The following is a 13174-nucleotide window of genomic DNA, read 5'->3' on the forward strand; positions in this document are numbered from 1 at the left end:
ACAATCCTTGGAATAAGGGCAGTGCCCAGCTCAACCCTGGCATCTGTCCCAAAAGGGCCATTAGCTCACTTTTCATAACAATGTGCCCAGTTGACTGTGTCTCCAAAAAATGCAAGATGTACATGCAGTGAGGTTTGAGGTGAGGGCGGGCGTCGGGGAGGGAAGGGTTTGTGTCTTGGGAAATTTCCCCTCTTCGTTGTAATACAGGGGACAAAACTCTCCTAGAGCAGACACCTGTGTTATGACATTGTAGGCTCTAAATTTACTCTTGAGAAAGATTTCTAATTACTTCTTTAATTCACAGCTTGTCGTGTGTCTTCAGAGGTGTTCAAGCTGAGCCTGAATGACTGAGGTTGCCTCATCTACCCTACAGGAACTCTGACAGGTAAGTGGTGTTCCAGGCTCTGTCTGAAGACCTTCAGGGAAGATGGTTGCGTGTCAGGGGAGGGATCCCATTCAGCTCTGGGGCAGCTCTGGCTGTCTCAAAGTTGGAGACTTTGCTCGGGGCATCAGGAAGATCTAAGGTCAAATCCCATCTCAGCTACTCACTAGATGGGTTACTCTGGACAAGTTGAGGGTCCACCTTTGCCTCAGTTTCCCCATCTGTAAAATGAGGGGGTTGGCCTCCAAGTTCTCCTCTGGCTCTAATTCTGGGATCCTATCGAATGCTTCAAGAGATACCAGCAGCTAGACAGATTAGGATTTTTGTTGTAGCCGGGCTTCCTCCCACTTCCCTGCCCCACCCCCAAGAAAACGTGACTTTGAATTTGTCTTATATATGAGAATGCATAGGGCCGCTAGGTGGCGCCATAGTGCACAGAGTGCTGTGCTTGGAGTCCGGAAGATTCATTCTCACGAGCTCAAATCTGACTTTGAGCACTAGCTGTGTAACTCTGGGCAAGTCACTTAACCCTGCTGGCCTCAGTTTCCTCATCTGTAAAATGAACTGGAGAAGGACATGGCAAACCGTTCCAGTATCTTTGCCAAGAAAGCCCCAGATGGGGTCAGATACAACTAGAATGACTCAACAACAACAAAATGAGAGTATCTATTCCAGAGAGCCAACCTTGGAGTCGGGGTGCCCTGGGTTCAGGTCCTGCCTCAGACACATCCGGGGCAGTCACTTAACCTCCCAGTGTCCCAGGCCAACCTCTAGGACGCTAAGTTGCCAGGAGAGGAAGATCTCACCCAGGAGTTCCATGTGCCAGTGGAATCATAAGTCCAGTCCAAAAGACAGACAGAAAACACGTACCTACTTTGATGTGTATGTGAAAGAACGTAAGCTTCTTGAGAGCAGAAAGTGTTGAATAGATGTCTGTGCACAATGCTAAGCACACAGTAAGTGCTTAATAAATGCTTATGGATGGCTTCAAATTCATAAGACTAAGAGCCATTCCCCAATAGACAGTCAAAGGATATGAACAGACAATTTTCAAAATAAGAAAACCCAGCTATTGGCAGCCAAGTGAAAATGATTAGAGAATGCAAATGATTAATGATTAGAGAAATTAATGATTAGAGGTATGCAAATTAAAGCAACTTTGAGGTTGCCCCTCAAACCTATCAGACTGTTAAAGACAGTAAAAACTGGAGGGGCTGTGGGGGAACAGGTCCTGGTCCAGCTATGAACTGGGCCAGCCATTCTAGAAAGCCCTTTGAAACCACGCCCCAAAGCTACTAAGTTGTACATAGCCTTTGACCCAGCACTATCTCTACTAGGCCTAGACAACCGAAAAAAAGTCAAGGAAAGAAGAAAGGACCTATTTGTGCAAAAATATTTGTAGAAGCTCTTTTCATAGTAGCCCAAAATTAGAAACTAAGGGGTGTTTCCCATTAGGAATGACTAAATAAATTGTGGTATATCAATGAAATATGCCGTAATATGAATACTGTGCCATAAGAAACGATGAAATGAATGGTTTTCATTTGTGAACTAATTGCAGAATGAGAGCATTTTATACAATATTATAAAGAATAACAGCTAGATGGTGCAGTCAGGAAGACCTGAGTTCAATCTGGCCTCAGACACTCCCTAGCTGTGTGACCCTGGGCGAGTCTGTTACCCTGTTTGCCTCAACTGTAAAAGAGGGATGATAACAGCACATATATTGTAGAGTTGTCCTAAGCATCAAGTGAGATCATATTTGTAAAGCTTTCAGTGTGATGTCTGGAATATAGTAGGCGTTATATAAATCCTTACTCCCTTCCCCATAAGAATTCTGAAAGACTTTAGAACTCTGCAGTGATAGATGACTAATAGAAAAGAAGGAAGATGACCCACACCCCTCACCTTCTGAAAGAGAATGCAGAGACATATTTGTGGGCAAGGTCAATGTGGGAATTTATGTGGCTTTCAGCTATGTATTTTTCCTAGCTTGATGAGGAGGGATAAGGGGAAGGGTAGTGGGGAGAACAGATTAAATTTTAAAAGAACAAAAGACTAAAAGGAATATGTAGGATTTTTTAAAAGTAACTACTTTCTTTAGTTCTAGAGTTGATCTCTTTTTAAAGTCTTACTTGTATCTCGATGTTATCGGCTATGTGATACTAGTAAAGATGCAGTCTACTTTCTGCAAAACAAAAAGTCTGTTCAGTGAATATTTGCAGGATTCATGGTATTACTTTCAAAATTTCAAACTTGAGTTATAATCCCTTTAAAGCATTCAAAAAATGTTAGCAAACTATTCTCTAAGCTGGCTGAGCGAGAGGCAGCCAGTGCTTTGCCAGGGCAGAGACACCCAAGGCTTGTGTCATTAAACTCATTGCCTGATGGGTGGAGGGCTTGCTGCTTTCAAAGGCTCCTAGACATTAGGAGGCGGAAGGCAGAGCCATGCTCCTGCGGCGGGGGCTGCCACCCACCACGACCCTCCTCTCTGCTCCAGTCTGTTTCTGGCTCCTCTGCTCATCTGGCCAACTGGGGCTTCGAGTCATGCCCTGCAAGCCCACTATATATATAGGACTCCTATAGCAAGTCCTTCCTTTTGCAGGGAACACACATACACACCTTCCATCCGAGGCACCGTGCTAGGCTCTGAGAGAGACACCAGTTTGAACAGAACAAGGGTCCCTGGGCTCAAGGACAGAGTCTTCGTCCAGCTCTGAGGTCATGGACCTCCAAACACCCTCCTTATCTTGTGCATTTCAGTGATTCCAGCTCCATGCTCAGGAGATAGTTAGCAGAAACAACTTCTTTCAATAATTAACCCAATATATTGTTATATTTAATTCCTGTCATTTTTATGTTTTCATAGGGTGGGGTGGGACAGGGCAGGAAAGTGGCTGAGAGCCTCCTACCAAGGACAGAGGCAGGGTTGGAGTCGGAGGCGCCAGGTTTGAGGTTCAGCTCTGCTATATCCAACTTCCAGCTCAGCTAAGCCAATGATCCTGTAAGTGGGGAAGGAGTCTAAATGTTGACGTTTGAGGGAAGAAAAATCACACTCTGGATAACCCATCTAGACCGCCAGTCCACTACCGTTGTCTACATTTTAAATATTTAATATTTCCAGGATCCTTCCCAGGTATCTGGGATACGAGCATCTCTTATTATCCTTCCAGTGTCAGATCATATACTGTGCTTTTTACACTCCTATGCAGTCAATAAATATTTACTAAGCACCTACCGTGTGCCAGGCATTGGGCTAAGCTGCCGGAGTGACAAAGGCAAAAAGCCAGTCCCTGCCCTCAAGGAGCTCACAATCTAATAGGGGAAACTACATGTCTGGAGGCAATCGGCAGAGGGAAGCCCCTCCTGTTGTTACCAGTTCTTGTCCCACAGCAGGGACCCAGAGGGCAACGCAAAGGCACTGGGGGCGTGAGCAGCCTGGGCTCAATTACACATGAGGAATGGCAAAGGAGGGAATGAAGACAAATATGAGAGAGAAGATGATGAGCTGGACCATGACCAGAGCAAGGGAGAATTAGTAGAAAGCATGACATCACAAGAAATTGAGGGAGACCCCAGCAGGTTGGGCTCCTGTAGGGAACTTATGGGAAACGTGCACAAGAGAGACACAGGGCAGGTGCTCGTGGACTGGCTGTGATCTATTTAATTGGAGGGGGTGCACACACCGATGAGGTCGCCGCTCCATTGGGGCAAGAATAGAGCGTTCCATGGTATTTGTTATTGCAGAGACCCCTGGACCCAGGCTTCATGGAATCTCTGCTGGAGCTCTGAGTGTTCTACTCCTGACAGCATCAGCCAAAGGAAGGAAGGGACACCTGACCGTCACAGGTAGGAATCCAGAATAGTGATTAGTAAGCAGAAGAAAGAAAAGAGGTACCAGGCGGGAGATCTTGCTTAGCGCTAGTGCTGGGATGTGGGCAGTGGAGGAGCTGCCAATGAACCCTGAGCTCATAGATCTGGCTCACAGGACTCTGAGGCCGTCCACCAACCTCTTCACGTTGCAGTGGAGGAGCCGAGGCTGAGAAGGTTGGGGCTTGTTGGCACACACATCTCTGGTGCGTCCCCTTCGCCCGCTGACCACCATTGCCAGTCACCGCTGACCTGGATGGGTTTAGGCAGAAAAGGGTTTTCATAAACTTTTCACATCCACCTCTTTTATTCCCCCCCAGGCCACCTGAGCCTTTTTTGGCCTCTCTAAGAAAATTGTTCATTTGTCGTTTTTTTAATGGAGTAGTCATGGTACCTGCAGAGCTCTTTCTAAAGCCCAGATAGTACCATGTTACCCCTCCCCCCTCTCACTTCAGCTCCTCTGTTTGACATTTAGAGAACTTCCCAAATTCGACCCGGCCTGCCTCTTCCACGCTCCTCCTCTCTGTGCATTCTATGGTCCAGCTGGACTGACTTCTCTCCAGCTGCTAGACCCTTCTCTTCTAAGGGTGCCATCCATCTACTCTACATGTATCTGATATGTGCCTGTTGGTTCCTCTGTCAGAATGTAAGCTCCTTGAGGACAGGGTCTGTCCTTGAATTTTCTCTATATCCCTAACACTCAGCCCATGCCTGACCAGTAGTTAATAATTAATCAATACTGGTTGCCCCAATGCTCGAATGTGCTATTAGAGGATACATGGAAGCTTCTTGAGGGCGGGAACTGTCATTATACCTTAATTGCCCAGCATGGGGTCTGCGTGAGGGTAGGAGCTAGAGCTGTGGTTTTCTGAAGGTTGGGGAGCACCTGAGGAGGAATTTCCTCTTGCAAGGTCAGCATCTTCTCTGTGATACATCGTTGACAAGTGACTTATTCAGGATCCTGCAGCCAGTCCATGTCAAAAGTGGACCTGGAGCCCAGGTCTTCCTGTCTCTCCTCAATGCGCGCGGAGCTCGCCCATTGCCAATTAAGAAACCCTCCTTCTTCCCCTCCCTCTGCTAATGCTCCTGCCGTGAGCTCCCCATCAATCCGTGCCAGTGTGGACGATGGCCTCTGACTTCCATATTTTAAATAGAGATTTGGGGAGCTCTCTTCCCGGGGCCTTCACTGGCCGTGGCTCCAGCCACAAGAGAGAGGGCCAAGCTGAGGCTTGGTCGACGCGCATGGCCCCATCTGCGCCCTGGTGCCAGCTCTGCTGAGCGGGCTGGGCTCGGCTCCCCCTCCCCGTTCATTCTCCCTTCTCCCTCCACCCCAGCCTCACTTTCACTCTCTGGGCACAGGCTCCAGAGCATCAAGCAGGAAATGTATTTTACAAGGCTGGTTTTAACTGGACTCCCCGCCGCGCGCCACACTGGGGCTGTTGGGGAAGTGAGTGATGGGCACTGCGCCTCTGTGATTTCACTTGTGCGGGCCCATTAGTCACACGGTGCACACGCTATCATTTGCCTGACACTTAATGACTGACCAGCCTGCCTGAATCATTAGCGCCGGGGCACAATGAAAGGCAGACAGCCCCATAATGACGAGCAAGGAAGCTGTTTTACCTCCAAGAAACGGGGTGCGGAAATCCACTACAGCTGCAGGTGTTCCAATGACAATGTGCGGAGCAGTTAGCTTCCAATTTAGCAGAAAATTAAGAGCGAAAAAACTGTTATTTGTGAGGGAAGATACTCATGGCAGGCAATCATCCGTGCTCGGCAGCAGCAAGATGAGCATTCAGCTGTCTTTGTCGTGACTTAAAACAATTGGTGTCTTGGGCTGCATTCAACACCAGATTGGTGCTTATTATCTGCAGTTTATTCTTCCTTGGGATATTTTGTGTGTGTCCCCCCCCCCCCATTTTATGGTTAATTTGCTTGCTTGAATGTAAAGCCATTTAAGCTGAAAAATCTGGATTGTGCCCTATCTTTGTGCCAACGCTCTGAGCTGTGTGATACAACATAATTGGCAATTTTCAAATTCATAATCCATTTTGTTTTACTCATTGGGTCCCCCCCACCACCACCACTATGCACACACCCTGACTCTCCCTCTCCACCACCCAGCCCCTCCTGTGCAACCTGCAGCTCACATTGCAGAGGGGGAGGCAGATTCCTTCAGTCGAGACCCAAGAGAAACGTGTCCAGATCAAAAAGACTATGGGCTCTTCCTTCAGAAGTCCAAAGTTTAGATCCCACTTCAGACACCTGAGCAAATCACTTCATCTCCCTGGGTCTCAGGTTCCTTATCCGTGTAATGAAGAGACTTCTGAGGTCCCTTCCAGCTCGAGACTTGTGTGGACTTCCCACAAAAACTCTCATATGACCTATGTCATTTTTATTATATGGGGTTAGAGACAGGGACTGGTTTCTTCAGCATAGGGAATGCCCAGGTGAGAAAACTCTCTCCAATAACACAGGTCTATTACTCATTTGCAAACTACAGGCTTAGAGAGTGGCCTCCAGCATTGAGAGGTTAAGTGATTTGCCCAAAGTCACACAGTTCTTGTGAAATAGTTTTGCCCAGGTTGAACCCAGAGTCAGAAAGAGCTGAATTCAAATCCTGCTTCTGACATTTAGCAGCTAGTGACCAGGAGCCAATCTCTTTAAGGCAGTTTCCTCGTCAGTAAATCGTGATATTATGAATACTATTGGGCCTGCCTTCCGGGGTTATTATGAGGCTCACATGACATCATGGGCATAAAGTGTGTTGCCAAACTAAAAGTACTGCACAAATGTCATTTAAAATAATTATTTGAAACAATTTTATTCTCTAACAGAAAGCAGGTGGCTTATAGCCAGAGACCTGAAAAATCCATCTTGAGCATTCAGTTTTGGAACTGCAAAGTCAAACAGCTAACATTCAGTAGTTCAAGAAGGGGATTGTTATTGTCCCCCATGGACTCTGGCAGTGGCTGTCTGAGCTCAGTGCAGGAAAAGGGGACTGCCATTCACTGATGGTTCAGTTCAATTTCAGGAACACTGACTAATTTCCAGCTCTGGGCCAGGCACTACGGATGACCTCTAGGGACACAAAGGCAGAAGCACAGCCCTTTCAAGGTCATTACATCACTCAGTGTGTGCATGTGGAGGTGGGGGGAGGTGATAAGCTGCCCAGTGGAATGTAAACACCTTGAGGGCAAAGATGTTTCACTTCTCACTTTGTGTCTCCAGTACACTGCACACATGGTGGTTGATTGAATTGACTTCTCCTTTTTCTCATTGCATATGAATCCTAGGAGACACATATATTATGACCTTTTTGTGTTTTGTTTCCTTGTTGTACTCAGGTTGGTTTTAGATAAGGATGGTCATATCTGTGTCCATTCACATCTCTTCTGGTCCTGAAGCAAACTTGTGGGATGCATCCCTCTATTGAGATTTTGTCATTCCTTTTCCCTTTCCGGGACCCACGGCTGCCTTCACAGTCTTACCTATTTCAATCAAAATGTGTCCAGTTCCCAGAACTCATTTCCCAGGTGACAGTCAGGACAGCCTTAATGACCCATCACCAATTCTCTATAATAGCTTCATGGAAGGAAGAGTGGATGACTTGCAGAGCACTTGTGTTACCCTGGACCAGTCACTTCCTTCTCTGAGCTCCACAGACGGATGACCCCTGAGGTCCCAGCCGGCCCTCAAGTTCATTATTCTGTGATTCTAGGAGAAAGAAGAACCTTTCCTTCTCCCAGCAGGCAGCCAAAACCAAAACCTCTCCTTGGGAGGAAAATGCCCTACTTAATACTATTGTGATCATAAAGAGTCTATTTATCATCTGAGAATGGGGACAATGATTAGGCCTCTTTCCATTTCCCCTTCCTCACTGATTGTGAATGATGCCCTGAGCGTTGTGTGTACATCTCCACCTTACAACCCCATTTGTTGGTCCAGAGGCTCGGCAAATACTTAATCTTGCACCAACTCAGACTCTAGAAAATGAAGTTTATCCACTGGGGAATAACTTCCCAAGTGAATGTTATTGTCATTATATAAGGAAAAGGGACTGAGAGAGTGTGGAGCTTCAATTTTACTGATGTCAGGAACTCCTGGGTGAAGGAAATTTCCTTGGCCAGTGAAGGCTGGCATTTTCTCTGCCTAAAGCATGACAATGTTAAGAGACTTGCCCAGGATGACATTGCAAGTAGGCATCAGAGGTGATACTTGAGCCCAAATCTAGAGAGGAAGGGAGAGAGAGAGAGAGAGACAGATGAAAGAAATGAAAGAAGAAAAGGAAGAAAAGAAGGGAAGAGGGAAGGGAGGAAGAGAATAGGAGGAAGAAGAGGAAGGATAATTTATAGATCAAAGGATAAAAGGGAAAAGGAAGGGGGTAAAAAAAGCAGAATATTCTAGACTTTCTGTCCTTTTTCTTCCCTTTTCATCCTTCTCCTCCCTGTCAAACTCAAATTTAGACCCCAGAACTTCTTCTTTCTTCTTAACTATGCATATTTTGCCAGCCCCCTTGGCAGGCCTGACTGTCCCTTCTCCCTGTCCTCTTTGGCCGTTGACCTCCCAACCCTTCCCCATCCTGACCCTATCCCATGGGCAGCTTTCCATCCCCCACGCCCACCATCCCTGAGATTTGTTGTTGCCAGCTTGCCTGAGTAAACCCTCAGCTCAGACCTCCTCCATTTTTTGCCTCCACTCACAATCACTTGGTCTTCCTACCTGCCTATATGCTCGTAATATTTTCATTCTCCCTCCATCTACCCCCTCCACTCCTGTCAGTTTTCAGCTGAGACTCCATCCCACACCCTCTCCGGTTTCCCAGCAATCAGCAATGAAGACTCCTTGGTGAACCCAGAGGGGATCAATCTTGCTTCCTGAGGCCCCCAGCCTGGCTGCCACATCACCAGGATTTACTACAGGGCAACAGATTGCACAGTGGCCCTCTGCATTCCCCTGTTTGTCACACGCCTCCTCGGGCTCACCAGTCACCCAGATTGTAAAATGATTTCTAGAAAAGGGAAAGGATTATTTTCACTCATAAAATGCAAAAATTGGTTAACTGCCTTTCAAAGATTTAAGGTTGGTCCCTTTGTTTTTCAAGAAAAGCCTATTTGAATCACAAAATACTGCCTGGGGTGTGTATAAATATTGATGGGGGCAGGAAGGAAGACAGCCAAGCATTTCCCTTCTCAGTTAATGAAACCAGATGAGCTGAGGGTGGGGAGAACCTAGGGGGATGGAAAGGAAACCAGGGTTCTCTTTGCTATTCTCAAGATCATGAAGCCCAGGCCTGGGGAGAGGGAGAGGCAGGAAGATGGTCTACCCTTGACCAGTCTCCCAAAAGGTCAAAAAGCCTTAACAATGGGGGGAGAAAACAGAACACTCTGGTGACTGTCCTAGGTTTATGAGAACCCTAGACCCTGCCTAGAGAGAGATGAAGACAAAGTTAGAGTCCTTCTGTGCAGGAAGTCCCAGATCCTCTTTCTTTTTTTATAAAAAATAATATTTTCCCCCAATTACATGTAAAAGCAATTTTCAACATTTGGTTATTTTTTTTTATTTTGACTTCTGAATTCTCTCCTTCCCTCCCTTTCTTCCCCCCCTCCCTGAGATGGTAAGCAAACTGATATAGGATATACATGTTCATCTTGTAAAATGTATTTCCATATTAGTCATTTTGTTAAAGAAAACTCGAACAAAATAAGTGAAAAATAGTCTGCTTTAGTCTGCATTCAGACTCCATCAGTTCTTTTTCCTGGAGGTGGACAGCATTTTTCATCATGAGTCCTCTGGGATTGTCTTGGATCATTGTATTGCTGAGAAGAGCTAAGTCATTTACAACCTATTATCGTACCAAATTGCTGTTACTGTGTACAATGTTCTCCTGGTTCTGCTCACTTCACTCTGCATCAGTTCATGTAAGTCTTTCCAGGTTTTCCTAAAATCTGCCTGCTCTTCATTTCTTACAGCACAATAGTATTCCATCACAATCATATACCACAGCTTGTTCAGCTTCGACGTCCAATTCTTTGCCCCCACGAAAGAGCTGCTGCCAATATTTTTGTACGAATAGGTCTTTTTCTTTTTTTTATCTTTATCACAGAGCCACTTTCTAGTCCTGTGCTAAAATGGGTGAATCCTTCTCTCCTTGGTTCAGCAGCCACAGCAGTAAAAGAATATGGTTCTCCATGCCCACCAACTAAAGGAGGCAAGAATGACACACATACAAAAGGTCCGAAGAATGAAGAGGATGATAATGGCTGTTGACTAAGGAGGAGGATAGAGAACATGGAAACACTCCTGCAGTGGTGTGCAAACTACTTAGGATAGAGTAAAATAATTAAATTGATTGACTATACAATTAACCTTACTGATGGTTTACTTCTTTAACAAACCTTTCATATAAAATGCCTTTCTTGCTACGCAACTTTGCTTTGTACAACTTGACACTGAATTCGCATGATTATAATATGAATTTGTTAGTTCGTTATTACAAAGATTTGTAGTTGAAAGAACTTGAATTCAAAGTCTAGTTCTTCCACCTGCAACCCATGTGGCCTTGAACAAGTCACTTAACTCGAGTCTCAGTTTCATCAACTGAAAAATGAGGGAGCTGGAGTAGACCTCAAAGGTTGCTTCTAGCTCTAAATCCATGCCCTCGATTCCATGATCCTAAAATGGAAACAGCAATCATTATAAAGATAAATTAATCAGTAGAAAGACCTAGCAAAAGTGTTCAAAAGCGTATGCGAATGGTCAGAGGCATCTGGTCTCCATCATCCTGTGACATAGCATGGTGGGGCTGCTTGCAATGAGCCTGCAGAGATGACATCGATCTAGTGCCTTTATTTACTTGTAAAAAAAGCAGTGATTTTATCCATATTTTATTTATTAATTTATTTATTAATCTGTGGAACATTAAATATAAAAATATCAATCACTTGTCCCAGGTCCATGTCTATCTGAAGCTCATTGAAAAAGGTATGAAAGAGAATATAATAATAATAATAATAATAATAATAATAATAACAACTACCCAGTGAATGGATTATCTCTTCAACGTGAATATTTCCTCCAACAAGGCAGATTGCAGCCCATCTGTGCCTGTCCATTGGGACGCTCTTATCGACTTCCTCCTCTAAGTTCTCCATTGGGAGTCTCCCTAACATTGTAGAGGCCTTCCTCCTTTTCTTCTGACATTTCCGGTAGACCACTGGAGGGCTTGCTCTCACCAGGGAAGCAGGTCATCTTCATTCTAACACTTCATGGATCACATCCTTTATTTTGAAAGCTTTTCCTTCAAAGAGGTGACAGTGATGATGATGGTGGTGATGACAGTGGTGGTGACGATGAAGATAGCTAGCATTTACATAGAACTTTAAGGTTAGCAAAGGACGTATATACATTACCTCGTTTGATTTAATAACAGATAACATATAACACTAGAGCGCATCATGTTATTTGATCTTCACAAGAGTCCTGTGCAGTAGGTGCTGGAAGTATTATTATCAGAGCATTGACACTGTAGTTGAAGGACCTGAGTTCAAATCTTGCCTCTGATATTTACTGGTAGTGTGGTCACGGGCAAATCAGTTAAACTCCCTGGGCCTCAGCTTCCTCAACTGTAAAATGAGAGAATGAGGAAAGGAAATAAGCATTTATTGAGTGTCTACTATGTGCCTAGCACTGTGCTAAGTGTTTTACAATTATTATCTCATTCAGTCCTCACAATAACCCTGTGAGGTAGGTGGTGGTGTTATCCCCATTTTATAGTTGTAGAAAATGAGGCAAATAGAAGTTAAATGACTTGCCCAGGGTCACACAACTAAGAAGCATCTGAGGCCGTATTTGAACTCGGGTCTTCCTGACTCCAAGCCCAATGCTCTCCCCATTATATGGCCTCCAAGGTCATTCCAGCTGTAGCTCCACAGTCCAGAGGATCAGAGGAATTGAGGCCAGGTCTCTATTGACTCCCAGGCCAGAACTTTACTGATAATGTCTCAGCCAGACGTTCTGGAGAGATGGAGCACTCTTTCTACTGGGCTGCCTCATCACCCCCCATACCTCAAACTCAATCCCCACCCAGCATCACTGTTTCTTCCTACCTCTCCAGGCTTCTGATTTACTCCCTTCCATGCATTCTACCATCCAGTGACACCTGCATTCTTGCTAATTTCCTGACTCCCTACCTTTGCACTGGATGCCCCCCCCCCCCCGCCTGAAGTGCCCTTTTTCCTCACCTCTGCTTCCTGGATTCTCTGGCTTCCTTCAAGTCTCAACTCAAATCCTACTTTCTTCGAGTCTTTTCCAGTCACCATCCCTCAACTGCTAGTGACTTCCTTCTGAAATTACCTCCCATTTACATGATACATATCTTGTTTGCATGTTGTCTCTCCCATTAGAATGTGAGCCCCTTGTAGTCGGAGATTGTTTTTGCCTTTCTTGTATCCTCAGCATTTTGTCCAGTGCTTGGCATACAGTAAGAGATTAATAAATGCTTGTTGACTGAGTGACTAAAATATTGGAAGGAGAGATCTCATTGTTTGGGTGAGTTATCACATAGTCCTTCCATGAAAGAAGTTGAATCAGACAAGGTGGATAAGGGTCTCCACTGGAGTCCTCCTTGGGTACCCTCTTGACCTGGAAGTGATCCAGGATTCTTGAAGGCAGATTCTGCTAGGGGACCTCTGGTCCTGTTGAGTTGGAAAGGCTTTGATGGACCACATCTCAAGCATATGTGGCCCAACCTGGCTAGGTCCTGAGAGGCTCTGCAGCAGCAGGGCTACGGGGACGTGAACTTTGGTGTCCGAGAAAGCTGTCATCAAGTGGAGATGAGCCTAGAGGAGGCAGCAAGGCTGATGAAGTCACAGATGCTTCAACTATCAACTGCACAATTAATGTAAAACTCTTAGGAATAAA

General features: G+C 45.4%; 1 long non-coding RNA gene across 1 annotated transcript; it reads left to right on the forward strand.

Moving 5' to 3' along the window:
- The first annotated feature begins 227 nt into the window (after nucleotides 1-227).
- On the forward strand, nucleotides 228-10576 carry LOC114050632. The gene is made up of 3 exons (XR_003570044.1): nucleotides 228-385; nucleotides 4130-4231; nucleotides 10359-10576. It is a non-coding gene; the product is annotated as an uncharacterized LOC114050632 (long non-coding RNA).
- The last annotated feature ends 2598 nt before the right edge of the window (nucleotides 10577-13174 follow it).

The sequence above is a fragment of the Vombatus ursinus genome, unplaced genomic scaffold (genome assembly GCF_900497805.2).
Source record: "Vombatus ursinus unplaced genomic scaffold, bare-nosed wombat genome assembly UNPS02014799.1, whole genome shotgun sequence".
In the NCBI taxonomy this organism is placed as follows: domain Eukaryota; kingdom Metazoa; phylum Chordata; class Mammalia; order Diprotodontia; family Vombatidae; genus Vombatus; species Vombatus ursinus.